Here is a 17,640-nt window from a genome sequence, read left to right as displayed (position 1 = left end):
GAGCCACTGGGCTTGCTGGTGAGAGATACAGGAGTGGGCCAACTCTCTGTGTTTTGGAAGCAGAAGGTGACACAAGATGGACAGACCCCCTTATCCACCCACCCACCCATCCATCCACGGCCACCAGCTATGGTTGTACAGGTTGTTCCCCGGCTAAGGGGGTGATTGTGGACCAAAACCCAGGTCATGTTTTGTTCACCAAGCCCAAACCGAAGGGTTTGTGGTGCTCTCTGGTTCCTTTTTTGGTCTTCGAGTCTGGGGTCACAACATGGTCATTCTCTGGATTAGTGGCTGAGGGTGATGAGTGTGGAGGGGTGCATGGAACATCAAGGCTCTGAATTCAGTCTCCTTGCAGTGCCGAGGGCACTCCAAGTGCAGGCATGGAAAGTGAGGGCACTTTCCTAGATCTAGAGAAATGGGGGCGTTTGTCCTGTCTCCCTCTGGCTGACCTGCTCTATAGCTTGGACCAGTCTTCTGCTCCCTGCCTTCCGCATTTCACTGTTTAATGTACTATGGCTGAAGGGGTTGGGGTCGATGATGGGGATGGGGAAAGGAGTCAGGGAACCTAGGGTCTAGTTCTGGACGGGGAGACTCAAAGATGGACAATGCAGGCAAAGAACGAAGGTGGCAGGACATTTGGGCATAAGTATGACTGATATACAGGCAGAGAGGTCACTGTGAGACTGTCACCAGTCTTTTCCTTCCCTGAGCCTGTTTCCTCCTGTGTACCATGGGATTAGTAATAAACCCTGTCCTGCGTCTCTGGGGGGGTGGTTACTGCGAGGAACACTGAGGTTCTGTGTGTGGCTGTAAAATGAATACCAGTGTTCTGGACTAAGGCTCCCTGTGAGGGAGACAGATGGATGAGACAATGGGAGGAGAAGAGGCCCCAGGCCTTTGTTAGCGGTCCAGGCACTCTGTCTGGCCCTGCCACTCACAGGCTGTATGACCTCAGATAGATCACGTCACCACTCAGGACTCAGTTTCCTCAACTGTAGAGAAGGGGCTGGACCAAGAATGTTCCCTGAGCCCCGGCCAGTGGGAGGGCCTGGAAAACTCCTCTGTTGGAGTCTGTAAAGGCTAGATAAGTCTCCCAGTGTAGGTTGCCACCTCACCTCCTGCACACACAAGGACATCTACCTGGCAGTCGTGAACTAAGGGCCCTCTGGGCTGGACGCTGTACCAGGTACTGGTGCCGAAACCCAGCCCCTGACCTGGGAAGACAGACATGCCATGAGACAATCACAGAACATGTGGCCAAGCTGACACAGAGGTGTATGAGAAAGGTTGTCTCTGACTTAGCAGAGATTTTCCTGTTAGGCTTCATCAGGGAAGGCAGAAGGAGGCTGGGTCTGGAGGGATGTTTATGAGTTCCTCAGGTCAAACGGTGGGTTTCCCCCAGGTCCTTGGGGGCAGTGCTTTAGGGAGTCTAGGGCCTTGCTAAAGGGCTCTAGCCTCCTGTTAGGCTGAAAGCTGAGAGGAGAGACCAAAATGCCGGCTCCAGAGCCCAAGGATTGCCATCTGGGCCTCGGTGTGGGCCTAGTTTTAGACTACCTCCTTTCTCAATGCCACTGACCAGCCTGGAAGGCAGGGGAGGTGCCTGCTGCCTCCCCAGAGTGGGATGTACCCGGGGAAGACAATTCACCTCTCAGTGGGACAGGCCTACTCAGAAGCCCTTACTGGTTGGATTTGGGGAAAACTTGTTTCAGGGAGCTCGTTCTCCTCTGTTATTTCACGGACAATGACAGCTTTCACCCTGTTTCTGAGGACCTCTTTGGAATCATTGGAGGCAGCCTGGTAGGGTGGAAAGACCCCAGGTTCTTGTCGTGGCTTGCTATGCTCTGGCTGTGTGAGCTTGGGTGAGACACTTAACCTCTCTGGGCCTGACTTTCCCCTTTCTCTAAAAGAGGGATTGGACTGGATTAGAGGTTCTAAACTGTTCTCCAAAGGAACTGGATTTTTTTTTTTTTTGAGATACTTTAGGGGCCTGAGAAGGTAGGAAAAAGGAGAAATCCAAGGGAAGGCTTGAGGGGCTGAGACTCTGGAGCCCCTGCCCATTTGAATCAGAAAAGCTCTGGTTGTGGGAGTTAAATATATCAGGAGGCAGAATGGATGGTGGTTTTGTACTTAGCCCAGGCATCCTGAATTCATATCCCAGCTCTGCCACTTACGAGTGAGAACTTAGGCAGGTCGCATAACCCCTCTGAGCCTCAGTTACCTCTCCTTTCAAATGACACACATCACACACCTCTCTCCTTGACTTACTTTGGGGATGAAATGAGATAATATGTACACATAAAGGGCTCAGAACAGAGCCTGGTACAGAATGAGCATTCCTGAATGGTAACCAATATCAAAGGAGTCCATGCGCATGATGGTGCCAATATCATAGGAGTCCATGTGCATGAAAGTTTCAAAAGCACTGGACGGGATGATCTAGAAGTTTCTTCTCGCTCAACTTCAAAGTCTCATGGCGCCCGTACCTCTGACCATCCCTTGCATTAGTTGGGGTTCTCCAGAGAAACAGAACCAACAGGATGTGTGTATAGATGGATGGATGGGTAGGTAGGTAGTTGATGGATGGATAGAGATAGGTAGGTAATTTGTTTTAAGAAATTGGCTCATGCAGTTACAGAGACTTGGCAAGTCCAAAATCTGCAGAGTAGGTCATCAGGCTGGAGACCCAGGGAATTGCAGTTCAAGTTCTAAACTAGTCTGTTGGCAGAATTTCTTCCTGCTTGGGGAGGTCTTTGTTTTATTCAGGCCTTCAACTGATTGGATGAGGCCCACCCACATTATGGAAGTTAATGTGCTTTACTCAAAGTCTCCTGATTTAAATGTTACTCTTATCCATAAAAAAACCCCTTCATAGAAACAACTAGAATAATGTTGAACAACTGTTTGAGTACCATGGCCTGCCCAAGGCCATGGAGATCAGCAGAGCAGGGAAGGGCTGTTAGGCTGGGTGGGCAGGTGGGTGGCTGGGCTAGTCACTCTGTCAGCTGGGGAAGAAGCTGAGGCCCACTGGGGGTGTGGGCGGTTATTGCTGGGGTCAGGTGCACACTGAGGCTATGTGCTCATTTTCCAAGCCGAGGCCAGGAGGAAAAGGCCATTTAGATCCCAACAATGTTGGCTTCCTGTGTTCCTGAGAGGCAGGAAGCCACCTCAGGACAGAGTCCTGGCAGCCCAGTGAGCCAGTGAGGCGGGAGCTGGCTGAGGGCTGGGGTTGGGGGTGCATTTTTCCACCCCAGAAGGTAACCTATGGACCCCTCTACACTATGGGGCTCTCAGCTCCCTCTTAGGCCACCAGCTGGTGTATCAGGAGCCTGGAAAGCAGGGGAGGTGCCCTGCTGTGTGGGGGTCACTGTTGACACCCATGGGCAGAGATGGGACTCTCGGGGCTGCACGGAGCTTTGGTTTGATGGGATCACTCCCCAGGGGGCTTCATCTTGCAGAGTCACTGGCTTCAGAGGCCACTGTCTTCTGTGGGAGCTGGGGAGGGCCACGGTTCGCTCAGGTGGGGTTGATCCTGAGATGTGCATCTGGGAAGGACTCAAGCGTAGAGGACATCAGGCCGGGAAGGGTGGCGTATTCCTGCCCTTGACCCTCAGTGAGGTGTGGTACAGTGTGGAGTGGGCATCCATGTCAATCACAGGCTGGGTGTTTCCTCCAGTGTGTGGGATGTGCGCAGGGTTGGAACCTGGGCTTCCCCCGCTTTCTTCGCTGTTCGCTGGAGGGAGGAAGAGACAGGTGGTGACTGGTGGGGAGACTGGTGGGTAACCCAGACTGTCACAGCTGGAAGAGGGCTTGAGGACCATCTGTTCCAGGGCTCAGTGATGTAGGGAACTTCAGGGGTAATGTAGGCAAATGAGTGTGAGTCAGCAGGGCGTGGTGGGGACCAGAGAGTGGGAATGACTTACTTGCCTCACGTCACACAACTATATGATGGCAGTTGGGACCGGAAGCCGGGCCTCCTGACTAGGAGTTGGGGGCTCTCCAGTATAATAACAGCAGGGATGAAAAGCTGCTATGCTGTGGGTCGCCCGCATATAGGGAGTCAGTTAATTCCCATAACAACCCTGTAAAGTAGATACGGTTATTGCCCCCATTTTATAGATGAGGAAATTAAGGCTCAGAGTGGTTAAGTAACTTGTCCCAGGTCACAGAGCATGACCTACATCTGAGCTGAGAGCCAGTCTACACACAGCCAGGTAGGTAAGTGGGTAGATGGAGAGCTGGACCAGGTTGGATCGTAGGTAGTATTTGTACTGACACACCCGGAAAGCACTGACCACGGTCCCTATTTGCCCTTTCCCAGCAGGAGCTGAGCTGAAAAGTAGGGCTCACCTACCCTCTCTTGTGTCTGTTTCATTGCCCCGGAACATCAGCCCCAGTCCCAGTGGTTTGGGCTGGGGAGAATTTTTCCAGTTTTAAGTGTACTCCACGTGTGTTGAGCCCCATCTGTATGTCAGACCCTGTGCTAGGAGAAGGGGCAGGATACCAAGCTGCCAAGTTGAACAGGACCTGCCTGGGAGCACAGAGGAAGAGCCTTTGAGTGCCTGATCATCTAGGGAGGGGCGTTTTGAACTGGGCCTCAGAGGATGTATATGAGTTCACCATTTCAGGCCTACTAGCCTCAATGTCCTTTGGGGGAGTTCACTGTGGCAGCAACAGATCTCTTTTGGGGCAGTGGCTGGAGGCGAAGACAAGACCTGCCTGTGCGGGGCCTTATAAGCGTGCTGAGGTGCTGGACCAGGTGTTTCTAAGAAGGAGTATAAATGCGATTGGTTTGCACTCGAGAATGGCCTGTGGTTCTGTGGATTGAAGGGGGACAAGGCTGGAGGGGAGACGGGGCCCAGGGAAGGATAATTGGCCCGAACTGGTGCAGTGGTGGGGGGCTGGCAGGAAAAGGGGGACCCAACTGCCTCTTTGGAGTTACTTTCTGGGACAGGATGACTAATCGTATTGTAGGGTAAGGAGAGGGGAGAAGGGGTCACGGGGAGGAGCATGCTGGTCCCAGGACGCAAGGCAGGACTGAGGAGATGGCCTCTGGCCTCAATTCCCAGCAACAGCCTTTAGCCTCTTGCTTTATGAGGGATCCTGTGCCCTGGTTTCTGTGTTGTTTATCTGTAGCTACTTAACACATCATCCCCCGACTTAGCAATTTACAATAAATATGCAATTATTGTGTCACAGAGTTTCTGAGGGTCAGGGGTTCCCGTGTGACTTAGCTGGGTGGTTTGGACCCTGGGTCCCTCATGAAGCTGCGGCCAGGGTGGTAGTCATCGGAGGGCCTGACAGACAGGGCCTGGAGGATCCACTTGCCAGGTGGCCTGGGCCTGTGCCTGACAAATGGGCGCAGGCCGGTGGCAGGGGGCCGTGGCCGTTCCTCGCGTGGCCCTGTCTATAGCGCCTCGTGGCATCGGAACTCGCTTCTGCCCCAGCAAGTGATCCAAGAGACCAGGGCTGAAGCCACAGTGCCTTTGATGACTGAGCCCCAGAGGTCACACACCAGCCTTTCGATGATATTCAGTTGGGTGTATAAAGCAGCCCTGTTCGTTGTGGGAGAGGGTTCCGGGAGGTGCCATTGATCTGGGAAGTGAGAAGCCAGCAGAATGTCACGCTCAAGTTTCAAATTACAGCAGAGGGGATGTGCAAGTCAGAGTAGGAAATACTGCCCCGGGTGTGTGGGGGGTTGCTGAGAAGGGGTGACAAATTTGTGAGTGCACAGTCCCTGGAGGGCACTCAGGGCAAGAGGGCCTCCTTGGGGAGTGGTGGGCAGGTGCTCCTAAGGTGTCAAAAGCTCTCAGCAGAGCTGCTTGGAACCTGCCACTTGAGTTGAGTTTGCCGAGCCTTTGTCTTCTGGGCTCTGGGGGGTTGGGGGAGGTCTTCCCTTGCTCCCCACTATAGAGCTTTCAAGGGCAAGTTCTCTGCATTCCAGCATGCAGGGAGCCCTCAGAACACTGTACTGCAGTTGCCCGATGATTTCTCCATCTGCCCTCCATTCAAGGGCATTTGTGGAGTGTCTGCCCACTGTGTGATAGGCGGGGCTGCCCTGTATGGTCATGCAGGCTGTTCATTGCCAAGGGCGCCTACCCGAGGGAGCCCTGGAAGCAGCCACTCTTTGCTCTCCAAACCACACACTCAGGTACAGAGTGGGGTCTGCCTGGAGAGGGGGCACCTCCTTGCCATTTCCACAAAGATACTCTACTCAGCTGTGTGTCCAAGGGGTTGGTTTGCTCAGAGGGTAAGCCTTTTTCTAATTTGCACAAAGCTGCTGTTTGCTGTTGTGGGCTGGAGCAGATACCGTTCTAGCTACTGGGGATATGGTGCGAATGAGACAGGCATGCTCCTTGTCCTGGTGAGTCTAGTGTAGGGAGATGCACTATTCATAAATGAGCAGGAATTGCCCACGTTGACTTCAGACTGTGAACTGTATTAAGAAGGAAATTATCAGGGTACCACTGAGAAAGAATATTGGAAGTACCTAATGTAATTTGGGTGGTCAGAAAAGCCTCTTTGGGGAGATAGATGGCTTTTGGTGGATTCTAGAAGTAGGAGAAGGATTTGGCTTGGGGAACAATAGACGGCTGGGGTGAGGGAGAGTGTTCCAGGCAGCCAGAACAGCAAGTGCAAAGGTCCTGAGGCAGGCAAGAGTTTGGTGCATTCTGTGAACTGTCAGGTATGCAGTATGATACTGGAGGAAGATGGAATCCTGGCTGTTGGTATCTAGACTGGGATCAGGAGGCCCAGATTGGATACTTAGGGATCCATTTTAATGGATAGTTAACTGTTGGGGGCAGAGTATGGCTCAGGGAAAGGCTGAGAGTGGGGTGGGAATGATTAAATGGGGGTGTACATAGATTCCAGGGGAGATCTTCAGTCAGGTCCAACTCATCAATCATTTGTTAAACCTCTGCTGTATACCAGGCACTGTGTAGTGTGTGTGTGTGTGTGTGTGTGTGTGTGTGTGTGTGTGAGAGAGAGAGAGAGAGAGAGAGAGAGAGGGAGGGAGAGAGAGAGAGAGAGAGAGAGAGATCCTTCCTTTGAAGGAGCCCACAGCTGTAGGAACCAAGGAGGTGATGGGAAACATGCTCTCTCTGGTGATACCTGCAAGGAGGTAGGGAACAGTGAGGGAGGCCTCCAGATGAGGGGTCCAGGACTTTTTCCTGAAGGCCTGGGATTTGATTAGCAGAGGAAGGGGAAAGCTCCTTCAGGCTGGAGGTAGTGGCCCAGTGGGGGCCCGGTCTGGCTGGAAAGGCCTTCAGAGCTCAGGCCACACTCAGCCTGAGGCTTTCTCAATTCCATATTCTGAGGCCAGAAAAGAAGGTGTGGAGGTGGGGCTGGGGAGTCTGAAGGGGAGTTGCCACGCTGGGGTAGTGAGAGTGGGGAGACAGAGAAGCAGAAAGGCTAGCAGATGGGCATGACTTGTTTTGGGTGGCCGGGGTGGATACGTCTTGGTGTGGCCAGGGGCGGAGAAGTCCCTGAGCTGGGCTGGGTGGCTGGTGGGGTCAGGAAAGCCTTGTGCACAGCAGCTGAGTCACACGCCTGAGCTGGGGCCAGGACTAGGTTCTGGGAGAACAAGGTCCCAGGTGAGGAGGGCCAATAGCCAAGGTTGAATCCTAGGCTCCACCCATTGTGCCTCTGGACTTCCACTCCCACGGACCAATCAGAAGCCTTGGTATGGAGAGCCCCAGAGCCTCTTTTGGCAACTCTGGGCCTTCCTCTGTGCCTCAGTCTCCCCTTTTGCATTCTGCTGAGAATCAAGTTGGCTCAAAGACAGAAAAGGATTAGAGGAACTGTGGATCCAAGAGGTCAGGGCAGTTGGCTGTGGCTACCAAGGATTTGGGGTTGCAGCAGCTCCCCTGCCTCCCCGACCCCTGTTCTCTAACCAGTGCTGCTAACCCACTGTCTCAGCAGGTCGTGGGTAGCAAATAAGGTCAAGTCCGTGTAGGAGCTCAGCTCAGGAGACCCCTCACTCTATCTGTGGGACTTGGTGGGAGGGGACCAGCAAACCCCAGGGTGAAGGGCCCTGTGGGTGGGGCAGGCAGGGCTGGGACATTCCAGACGGAGGGAACCCCAGAGGAAATTTGATTCCAGCTTCTGGTAGTGGGAGGGCAGAATTAAGTCCTTTGTGTGTGTGTGTGTGTGTGTGTGTGTGTGTGTGTATGTGTGTGTGTATGTTTCAAATGATGGACAAGAAGTTTGTGAGCCTGTATGAGCATCTGTCCATATGTCTGTGTCTACACGTCCGTGTCAGGCTGTGTGTTGGTGTCCCTGAGTCAGAGGTTTCCCTTGGGCATGAGTGTGAGTGTGTGTGAGGCTATATGTGTACATATGGTTATGTTTGCAAGTCTGGCTGAGTGTACGGGTATAAGTGGTTATGGGTGAGTCTGTGTGTGTATGGGTGTAAATGCGAATGTATGTGTGCACCGGTCTTCTTCTGGACTGTAAATCGGGTCCGTGTGTCCCTCTCTGGGGGAGAGTGAGTGCGATTGTGGTTCCTGGGGTGCCGACTGCCTTCCTGGCGCGCGCACGTGTGTGTGTGTGTGTGTGTGTGTGTGTGTGTGTGTGTGTGTGTGTAAGGGGAGAAGGCCCCCGTTATTCCTTAGCGCGGCTGGCATGGGGCCTGGGTCCAGGCCACCTCTGCCCCTGGCAGGGATCCAGCGGGGGAGTCTGTCCCCCCCTCCCCTCCTCCTGTTCCTCCCACCTTCGCAGGCCTGCCCCAGGGGCTCTGGTGATGGGGGCTCAGTGCCTCCCGGCCGGAGGGTCCGCAGTCCCCGGCGTTCCCACCCCGCGGGCCCCGGGGAGCTGCGGCAGCGGCCCCCCTCCGCCGCCTCCTCCCTGCGTCCCTCCTTCCCTCCTTCCCTCCGTCCCTCCTTCCCTCCTTCCCTCCTTCCCTCCTTCCCTCCTTCCCTCCCTCCCTCCCAAGCGCGGAGTGCGGGCGGGGGTGGGAGGAGATTCGCCGGAGTTTCCATTTCATACCTCGCGGCTAAACTTTCTTTCTGTGTCTCGCCCTCTCACAGTCTGCAGCTTCTCCTGTCATCGGAAATGCCAGGCCAAGGTAAGGGGCCGCGGGCCGCCTGGATCTGCGGGGGGCTCGGGGACGGGACTGGTTCGGGTTCTGGGACGGGAGCGGGGGCACGGGGGGCGCCCGGGGCGCCGGTGGGCCGGGGGCGGTGCGCGGGTCGTCCCCTGCCCTGCTCTTTGTTTATGCTAAGCTTTGGGGCCGGGAGCGGCCCGGGTCAAGGTGAAGGCGAGGGCCGGGACTGGCGGGAGGGGGGCGGGGGAGGGGGAGGGGGCTCTGGATGGGGGCCGCGCGCGGGGTCTCCGCAGCTCCTGAACGTGGCTGGCGGGGACCAAGCTCCGAGGGAGGGGCTTCTGAAGGCATTTCCCTTGGTTGGGGGGGGGGTGTGCTTGTGGGAGTGGAGGAGGAGGAGGAGGACGACGCGTTTCAGTTATCCCATGGGCCGCGCAGAGCCCTGGTTGGCCCAATTGGGGCAATCTGGAAAAACTCGGGATGGGGGCCACAGTCAAAAGAGCCCGAGGGCGGGAAAACGGGGTAGGTAGAAGTGGGGATGAGGTTGGAGGTCAGGGTATCCCTGGGCCTGGAATCTCCTGCGAGACTATCCCACTCTCTTTATTGGCCAGGTGGCACTTTGGCCCTCAGTTTCCCCATCAGTGTTTCAGGGCTGGTCTTGGTGGGAGAGGAAAACTGAGGCAAGAAGGTCAGAGGGACTGCTGGGTCCTGGTTGGCCAGGTTGGCTGGAGCCCTGCTGCATCCTCTCGGGCCTGGACCGAGGAGTGATGGATCACGAGTTGGCTTCTTGGAGTAATGGATTATGATGGAATACTTGGGAGAGCAGCTGTTCTGTCAGATGGGCTCAGCTCTCTGGAGGTGGAAATGCCCTGCCTTACCCGTTACACAGCCCATCTCTGCATTGTCCCCCATCATTACTTACATCCTCCCTGCCCTCTCACCCCACCTTTGCCGTTCACACCTGATCTTTCAGGAAGGAGTTCCTTGAATGGAAGCAGGAGGGAGGATGTCTCAAAAAGAAGTACTGGGCAGTTGAGGCCCAGGATCCAGTACATCTCATGCTCTGCTTCTTTATTTACTGAGTGACCTTGGGCAAGGCATCTAACCTCCCGGAGCCTCTGTTTTATTCTCAAGGGTATGGGGTAAGAAAAGGTTGTTATGAGGATAAAATGGGATAATGCGTGTGAAGCGCGCAGTCCAGTGCCTGACATAAGGCAGGTGCTCAAGAGCAGAGTAATTGATTATTATCAGTTGGTAGCTCCAAGAGCCAACTGTTGTTTTGGGGAAGGGTGCCCCTGGAGCAGGCAGGTCTGCAAGGGAATCCACTTCTTCCGGAGTGACCTTGCTCAAGCAGGGTACATGGCCTTGCTGGGGGCATCTCCCCATCTGTGTGTGAACTCCGGGGGTGGGGGTGGGGGAGGGGGAGTGCCCTCGTAGCAGAGGTGCCAACGGCCCGGCTCGCAATGGGCGCAGGTGGACGGTCCTGCCCCTCCAGGTGCCTTCTGCTTTTCTGACTCTCCCAGCCTTGCCTTCTTCAGGTGGGGGCAGTGGGTTTCTGCTCCTCCCTCCATCTCCCTCCTTGTTCTCTTCGTCCAGAGCAGAGCTTTTCCACCCTTAACTCCAGAACCTTTGTTTCCTCCCTCCTCCCTGTCTACTCCCTTTCTCTCCTGCTTTCTGCACCTGCTTCTCTTAATAACAATGGATGTTTGTACAGTGCTTCAGGCTTTAGAAAGCACTTCAGTGCATTGTCTGATTTTATTCTTTTAATTCCATCACCGCATAAAGCAGGCTGAAAGATCTCCTTGTTTTACAAATAAGCAAACTGAAGCATCCAGAGGTTGGATGACTTTGCCAAGGTCTCACAGTGTAACTCGTCACCCATCTTTGTCCCTGGACCTTTGTGCTTCCTTCTAAATATCTGATCTTGCTGACGTTCCTTAATCCTTACCTGCCCCTCCGTCTTTGCTTTCCATCTCTTATGGCAGCGGATTCCTTCAACTAGGATAAGGGGACGAACATACTGGCAATGAAGGGTCTGAGTCTGGGTGAACAGGGGCTGAAAGAGGTCCGGAGGTGTGACAGAAGAGGGTTCCCTATTATGCAGCAGCCTCCTGTGGGGTGACAGAGGGATGCCAAAGATGACTTCTGGGGGGTGTAGCCTGCCTGGTAATTCTTGAAAATACTGGAAGCTCAGAATCCACCAGGCTGCGGCAGTCCTGCTCTGCCCAGCCAAGGACGACAACTGAGAGGGTAGAGGTGGCCCGGCAGGGCAGTGGCCAGGCAGACAGAAGGAGCTTTTTGGAGGATTTTCCTCTGTAGGAAATGGGACCCACCGGTGGTGTGAGCTCCACCCAGCTGGCAAGTCTTTCCCCTAAAACCACAGCTCTTACTACCGCCCTGCCTTTTCCTCTGCTGGGAAGGGCGATGTGAGCCCCAGAGCACACAGCAGAGCTCTGTCCTCTGGATTTTACAGCCAGATCAACTTGGAGGTCATTTCATCCACCCCCTTACCTCTAGACAGGATTCATTAAACAAATGTTTATTGAACTCTTTCCATGTGACACTGGTTTTTTTTTTTTTTTGTAAGAAACACATTTATTTTAAGACACTGTTTTTTTAAAATGTTTATTTATTTATTTTGGGGGGGGGAGAGAGAGAGACAGACCAACTATGAGTGGGGGAGGGGCAGAGAGAGAGGGAGAGAGAGAGACAATCCCAAGCAGGCTTGATACACAGCATGGAGCCTGATGTGGGGCTCAATCTCGTGACTGTGAGATCATGACCTGAGCTGACATCAAGAGACAGACACTGGTTTTGAAGTGAATAAGATAGATAAGGTGTTTGCCCTTACGGGACTGACACTTTTCTGGGGGAGACAGGCAGTAAATAGGTAAACATGTTATGAAGGAAATGAGCTAAAGCAGTGGGTTAGAGAGTGATTATGTTAGTGTGTCCCCGGAAAATTCAGAGGAAGTATTGCATGAGGTGAGACCCAAATGATGATGTTACATGATGATCTGGAAGATTGAACGGGCAAGTGCAAAGGCCCTGAGGTGAGATGAGCTTATTATGCTTGAAAGAAGGCCATATCTTGCTGGAGAATAGTAGCCCTGGAGTGTCCTGAGCACATGCCACATGATCTGATCTCTATTCTGAGAAGACTCCTCTGGCCTTGAACAGGCACAAGAGTAGGGTAGGGAGATGGGTCAACAGGCTGCTGATGTCGGCCAGGTGAAGGGGGCTGGTGGTTTAGGCCGTGGTGCTTGCAGGAAAAGCAGTGAGAAGGGGCCAGGTCTGGGATACATTCTGGGGTAGAGCCCAGAGCTTGGCTGATGGATGAGATGTTGGGTATGTGAGAGAGAATGGGCTCAAGGATGACTCCCAGGTTTTTGGCCAGAGTAACTGGCCACGTGGTTCCATTTACTGAGATAGATGGAGTGTGTAAGAAATTTCTAGGTAGGAAGGTGCCAGGATTTCTGCTTTGCTTGATTTCTTATTTCACTGTCCTTCTCGCACATGCTGGGGATTTCTTGTTGATGTGTGTCCTCTCCTGTCCTCTCAAATTCAGCCCATGCTGGCTACCCCTCTGGTGAGTGGATCATTCTGGACCCCTTAACATGCCACCTTCCAGACTGTTCCTGCAGCATGAACCCATGGCTCTGAGCTGAGAGGGGCTATATTATTTATATGAAGCAATATGATATAACAGCCCCCAAATCTAGTAGCTTAAAGCAGCAACAAGCATTTATTATCTCATACAGCTTCCATGGGTCAGCAAGTTTGGAGTGGCTTGGCTGGCTGATTCTGGCCTGGAGTCTCTCATGGGGTGGCGGTCAAGATGTCAGCTAGGGCTGCACTTATCTGAAAGTCCGACTGAGGCTAGAGGAGCTGCTTCCAAGGTGGTTCATTCATGTGGCTGGCAATTTGGGGCTGGCTGTTGGCAGGAGGTCTCAATTTCTCACCACATGGCACTCTCCCTAGGCTGCTTGAGTGTCCTTACAACATGGCGGCTGGCTTCCACAAAATGGGTAATTCAAGGCAGAGCAAGGTGGAAGTCACAATGTCTTTTATATCCTAGCCTTGGAAGACAAATACTGTTATTTGTACAATATCCTATTGGTTACATAAGTCATCTTCATTGTGGGGGGGGGGCGATATAAAGACACGAATACTTGGAGGCAAGAATCAGTGGGGGCCACCTTGGAGGCTGACTGTACAGATGCCCAGAGAGAAGGCACGGTGGATCTGGCTCCTGGGGGGCTGTGAGAGCGTTGGGAAGGGCAGAGATGTAGGAGTCAGACATACCTGGGTTTCAACTCTACCCCTGCTGCCTTCCAGCTATGTGAGCTCTGTTGTAGAGGAATAAATGGATACCAGCACCTAGTAGACAGCTTTCTCCTTTCTTGAACCACAGGCGGAGAAGGGTTATCTATTCCAGATATTCTTTGCCAGCTCTTTACCACTTGGACCTGCTTGAGAGAAAATGCTTAGTGTTGGTAGAGGAGGGGCCTCAAAGTATATGTTAAATACCTGTTTACTGCACAAAGGAGGGCTGAGAGTTAGGTTGCACCCTCAAGTTTCTAGAATAGTGCCTGACCCCACTATTCTAGAGGTAGGGGTTCCAATGAAGGAGTAAAGGAATAGAATCAAGGAATGTTGAGGGACAAGAAGTTCCCATTTAGAGAGAGGCTATGGAGGGGGGTGGTGAGGGGAGGGTGTGAGAGCAGGAAAGAAGGAGTAGCAAATGGGTTCATAATTTCCCTCCAAAAGCCCTCTTACCTTCCAACAGAGACTGACTCCACATAGTAATTTTAGTCATTTACATTTTCTAGCTGAGGTATAAGTTATGTACCATCAAGCATACATTGATAAGTCTGTACCTATATATGAACCAGATCAAGATCCAGAACATTTCCAGCACCCAGAAGTGCCCTTATGTGCCCCTCCAAGTCAGTATCCCCCAAAGGTAATTTCTAGTCTTACTTGTACAATCCCAGATTACTTGCCTCTGTTTGAACTGCATACGAATTGACTCCTACAGTATGTTGACTCTTGCTCCTGACTTATTTCACTCACCATTAGGTCTGGGAGGCTCATCTGTGTGCGTGCACACTGTAGCGGTTCATTCTTCTTGATTGCTGTGTTGTATTCCAGCACATGAATAAACCACAACCTGTTTATCCATGCCACTGTTGATTGCCATTTGGGTGATTTCCAGTTTGGGGCTATTATGAACAGACGTGCTATGAACATTGAATCATCTGGATTTACACAGATCTTTGCAACACACAAAACGTTTCCACTCATCTTCTCGGTTCTGTGATGTGGGCTGGACTCCTGGTAGTCCTATTTTATAGATCCCAAATTGAGGCCTGGGGAGGGTAACCAACTTGGCTAAGGGCCAGTGGTCTTCTACATGATTCTGGCCCTGCCCTTGGACCCATGGGTGGGAAGCAGGTGAGAAGGGAAGAGAATGAGAGAGAGAGAGAGAGAGGGAAGGAGCGCCAGCACGAGCAGGGGAGGGGCAGAGAGAGAGGGCGACAGAAGATCCGAAGCAGGCTCTGCACTGACAGCAGAAAGCCTGATGTGGGCTCGTACTCACGAACCATTGAGATCACCACCTGAGCTGAAGTCAGACACTCAGCTGACTGAGCCACCCAGGCGCCCCATTTATCTATCACTTTAAAGGCAACTTGTAATTTTAGAGTTGTTTTAGGTTTATGGAATAGTTGCCGTGATAATACAGAGTACCTGCATAGCCCACACGGTTTCCCTAATCCCCAGATACATTTTTGAGAAATGCTTTTCTCACTCCTGGTTTGCTCCTTGTTTTGAAATAGCCGTCCCCGCTGAAGAGAGCGGCTCCTTCCAGCAAAGTGCTCCTCACCCGTTCCCAGGCCAGAGAAGAGTTAAATGAAAGGACCAGGCAGCCGGGCAGGCAAACTGCCCACTCCTCAGCCTTCAGGCAGCTCCCACTCACCTCCTGCTTCTTTATCTCTCTCCTTCCCTCTTCCCAGACCCTGGCTCTTCCCTGTCCCGAGCACCAGCAATGACTTGGTCTCCTCCCCTGTCCCAAAGGGGTTTAAATCCCGTCCTTTAAGCTTGAAAGGAAAGGAAATCCCATAATTAACCCCCACCTTTCAGTCATATTATACACCACCTTTACCACTCTCTCATAAACACACCTGCGGCTTTCCTTCACAATTGTGTTGGAGGCTTGGAGAATTCTCCTGCTGTCCCGGGTATAGTTGGACTGAGGGTTGTGGGGGGTGGGTGTGTTTCATGCCTTGGGACCCATTGAGTCTTCTCTGGCCCTGGAGGCAGAATATTGAGTTTAAATCCTGACTGCGTGGATAATTGGTTGCGTGATCTTGGGCAAGTTGCTTTACCTCTGTGAGCTCCATTTGCTCATCTGTATCATGGGGATTATAGTAGGGCCTATCCTGTAGGACTCTTGTGAGCACTGAGAGTGATGACCCAACTGTAATGCCAAGCTCAAAATCAAGTGGTCAAAAAGTTGCTAATATTTATTATTATTATTATTATTATGTTTAATGTTTTATTTATTTTTGAGAGGGAGAGAGAGACAGACAGACAGAATGTAAGCTGGGGAGGGGCACAGAGAGAGGAAGACACAGAACCCAAAGCAGGCTCCAGACTCTGAGCCGTCAGCACAGAGCCTGACGTAGGGCTCGAACTCAGGAACCATGAGATCATGACCTGAGCTGAAGTCAGGTGCTTAACCGACTGAACCACGCAGGTGCCCCAATATTTATTATTTTACATTCCTTCCGCCTTCTCCTAACTCATGAAAGGTGGGGAGAATCTGGAAGACCAACATAGCTGACTCGAGACTAGATGCTTGCCTATGTTTTCTTCTCTTCTTTCCATTATCAAGGAGGCATCAGGAAATGGTGCAGGTGAATATAATGTGTCTTTTGCTTGTTTGCTGGCCCCAAGGCACCTGAGATTGTAGCACTGGCTTTCAAGACCTTGTCTGTGCATTAGAATCACCTAGGGGCAATGATGATGCCTGGGTCCTTCTCCCCAGAGAGTCTGATTTAATTGGCTTGCGACATGACCCGGGCATTGGGATTTTTAAAAGTGGCAACTAGCAGTGGGAGTGTAAATGGTACAACCATTTTGGAAAACAGACCGTTCCTTATTAAGTTAACATACACGGTTGCTCCCTGACACAGCAATTCCACTCCAAGGTATTTACCCAAGAGAAATGGAAACATGTCCACAAAAATGTGTGCATATCCATAGCAGCTTTATTCACAGTAGCCCCTACCTGGGGAAACCCCAATATTCAATAACAGGTGAATGCAGAAATTGTGATATAATGGCCCAATGGAATACTACTTAGCAACGAAAAGGAGTGAACCATTGTTCCGCATAGCACTGGAGGTGAATGTCAAAAACACTGTTGAGTGAAAGAAGCCAGACACAAAAGTACACACTGGCTGATTCCATTTTTATGAAATTCTGGAAAGTATGAAGCTGTCGTGGCAAAAAGCAGATTAGTAGTTTTCTGGCCCCGGGGGTGGTAGGAAGACTGACTGCAAAAGGGTGTGAGGGAACTTTTTTTGGGTGATAGAAATGTTCTTTATCTTTGTTGTGGTGGTAGTTATGCACATGTATCCATCTGTCAAACTCATTGGACTATATGCTTAAAAGGGATGTGTTTACCGTATGTAAATTCTGTCTCAATAAAGTTGATTTAAGTAAAAGCCTGCCAGGCGAGTCCTCTTTGCGACCAGATTTGAAAACCAGTGGTCTGCAGCTTCTGGAGACCTCTCTCCATCCTTTCCCTCTTGGTCACTCTCTCTCTCTCTCTCTTTGGTAACAAGTATATTGAGGTATAATTCACATACCATACAATTCACCCATTTAAAGTGATAGTTTTTTGTTTTTTGCATATTCAGTGTTCTGTGACCATCAACATCAGAACCTTTTTGTCCCCTTGAAAAGAAACCTGTACATTATAGCTGTCACTTCTCAGTCTCTCTATCCTTTCCCCCCACCCCTGCCCCAGCCCTTAGCAACCACTGATCTACTTTCGGTCTCTACATATTTCCCTGTTCTGGAGATTTCATATGAATGGAATAATAGAATGTATGGTGTTCATTTAATGATTGGCTTTTTTCGTTTCACATAATGTTTTCAAGGCACATCCTTTCTATGTCTGAATAACATTCCATTATGTGAGGTTATCCGTTCATCAGTTGATGGATATTTGGGTTGTTTCCATCTTTTGATTATTATGAATAATGCTGTCATGAATATTCACGTACAAGTCTTTTTGTGACCATATGTTTTCATTTCTCATGGGTATACGGTTGGCCCTTGAACAGCACAGGTTTGAACTGCACGGGTCCACTTATAGATTTTTATAGTACAGTACTGTAAATGTATTTTCTTCTCCTTATGATTTTTTAATTAACATTTTCTTTCCTCTAGCTTACTTTATTGTAAGACTACAGTATATAATACATACGCTATATAAAATGTGTGCTAACTTTGAGTAAAAAACGTGTTAGTTGACTATGTTATTGGTAAGGCTTCTAGTCAACAGTAGGTTATTAGTAGTTAAGTTG

At 51.3% G+C, this 17,640-nt stretch overlaps 1 protein-coding gene across 2 annotated transcripts in view; it reads left to right on the top strand.

Annotated features, from left to right (window-relative positions):
- TNS1 (tensin 1) overlaps window positions 1-17,640 on the top strand; it is a 201,261-nt gene that overhangs the window by 21,815 nt on the left and 161,806 nt on the right. For both annotated transcript variants that reach the window (XM_042995305.1, XM_042995306.1), the window contains exon 3: window positions 9,027-9,064. The gene's annotated coding sequence lies outside the window, so the exon portion shown is untranslated. The remainder of the gene's footprint in view (window positions 1-9,026; window positions 9,065-17,640) is intronic.

This window comes from Panthera tigris, chromosome C1, assembly GCF_018350195.1.
Source record: "Panthera tigris isolate Pti1 chromosome C1, P.tigris_Pti1_mat1.1, whole genome shotgun sequence".
Classification (NCBI taxonomy): domain Eukaryota; kingdom Metazoa; phylum Chordata; class Mammalia; order Carnivora; family Felidae; genus Panthera; species Panthera tigris.
Note: the sequence above shows the minus strand (reverse complement) of the source record. Positions and strands in the feature narration are given on the sequence as shown.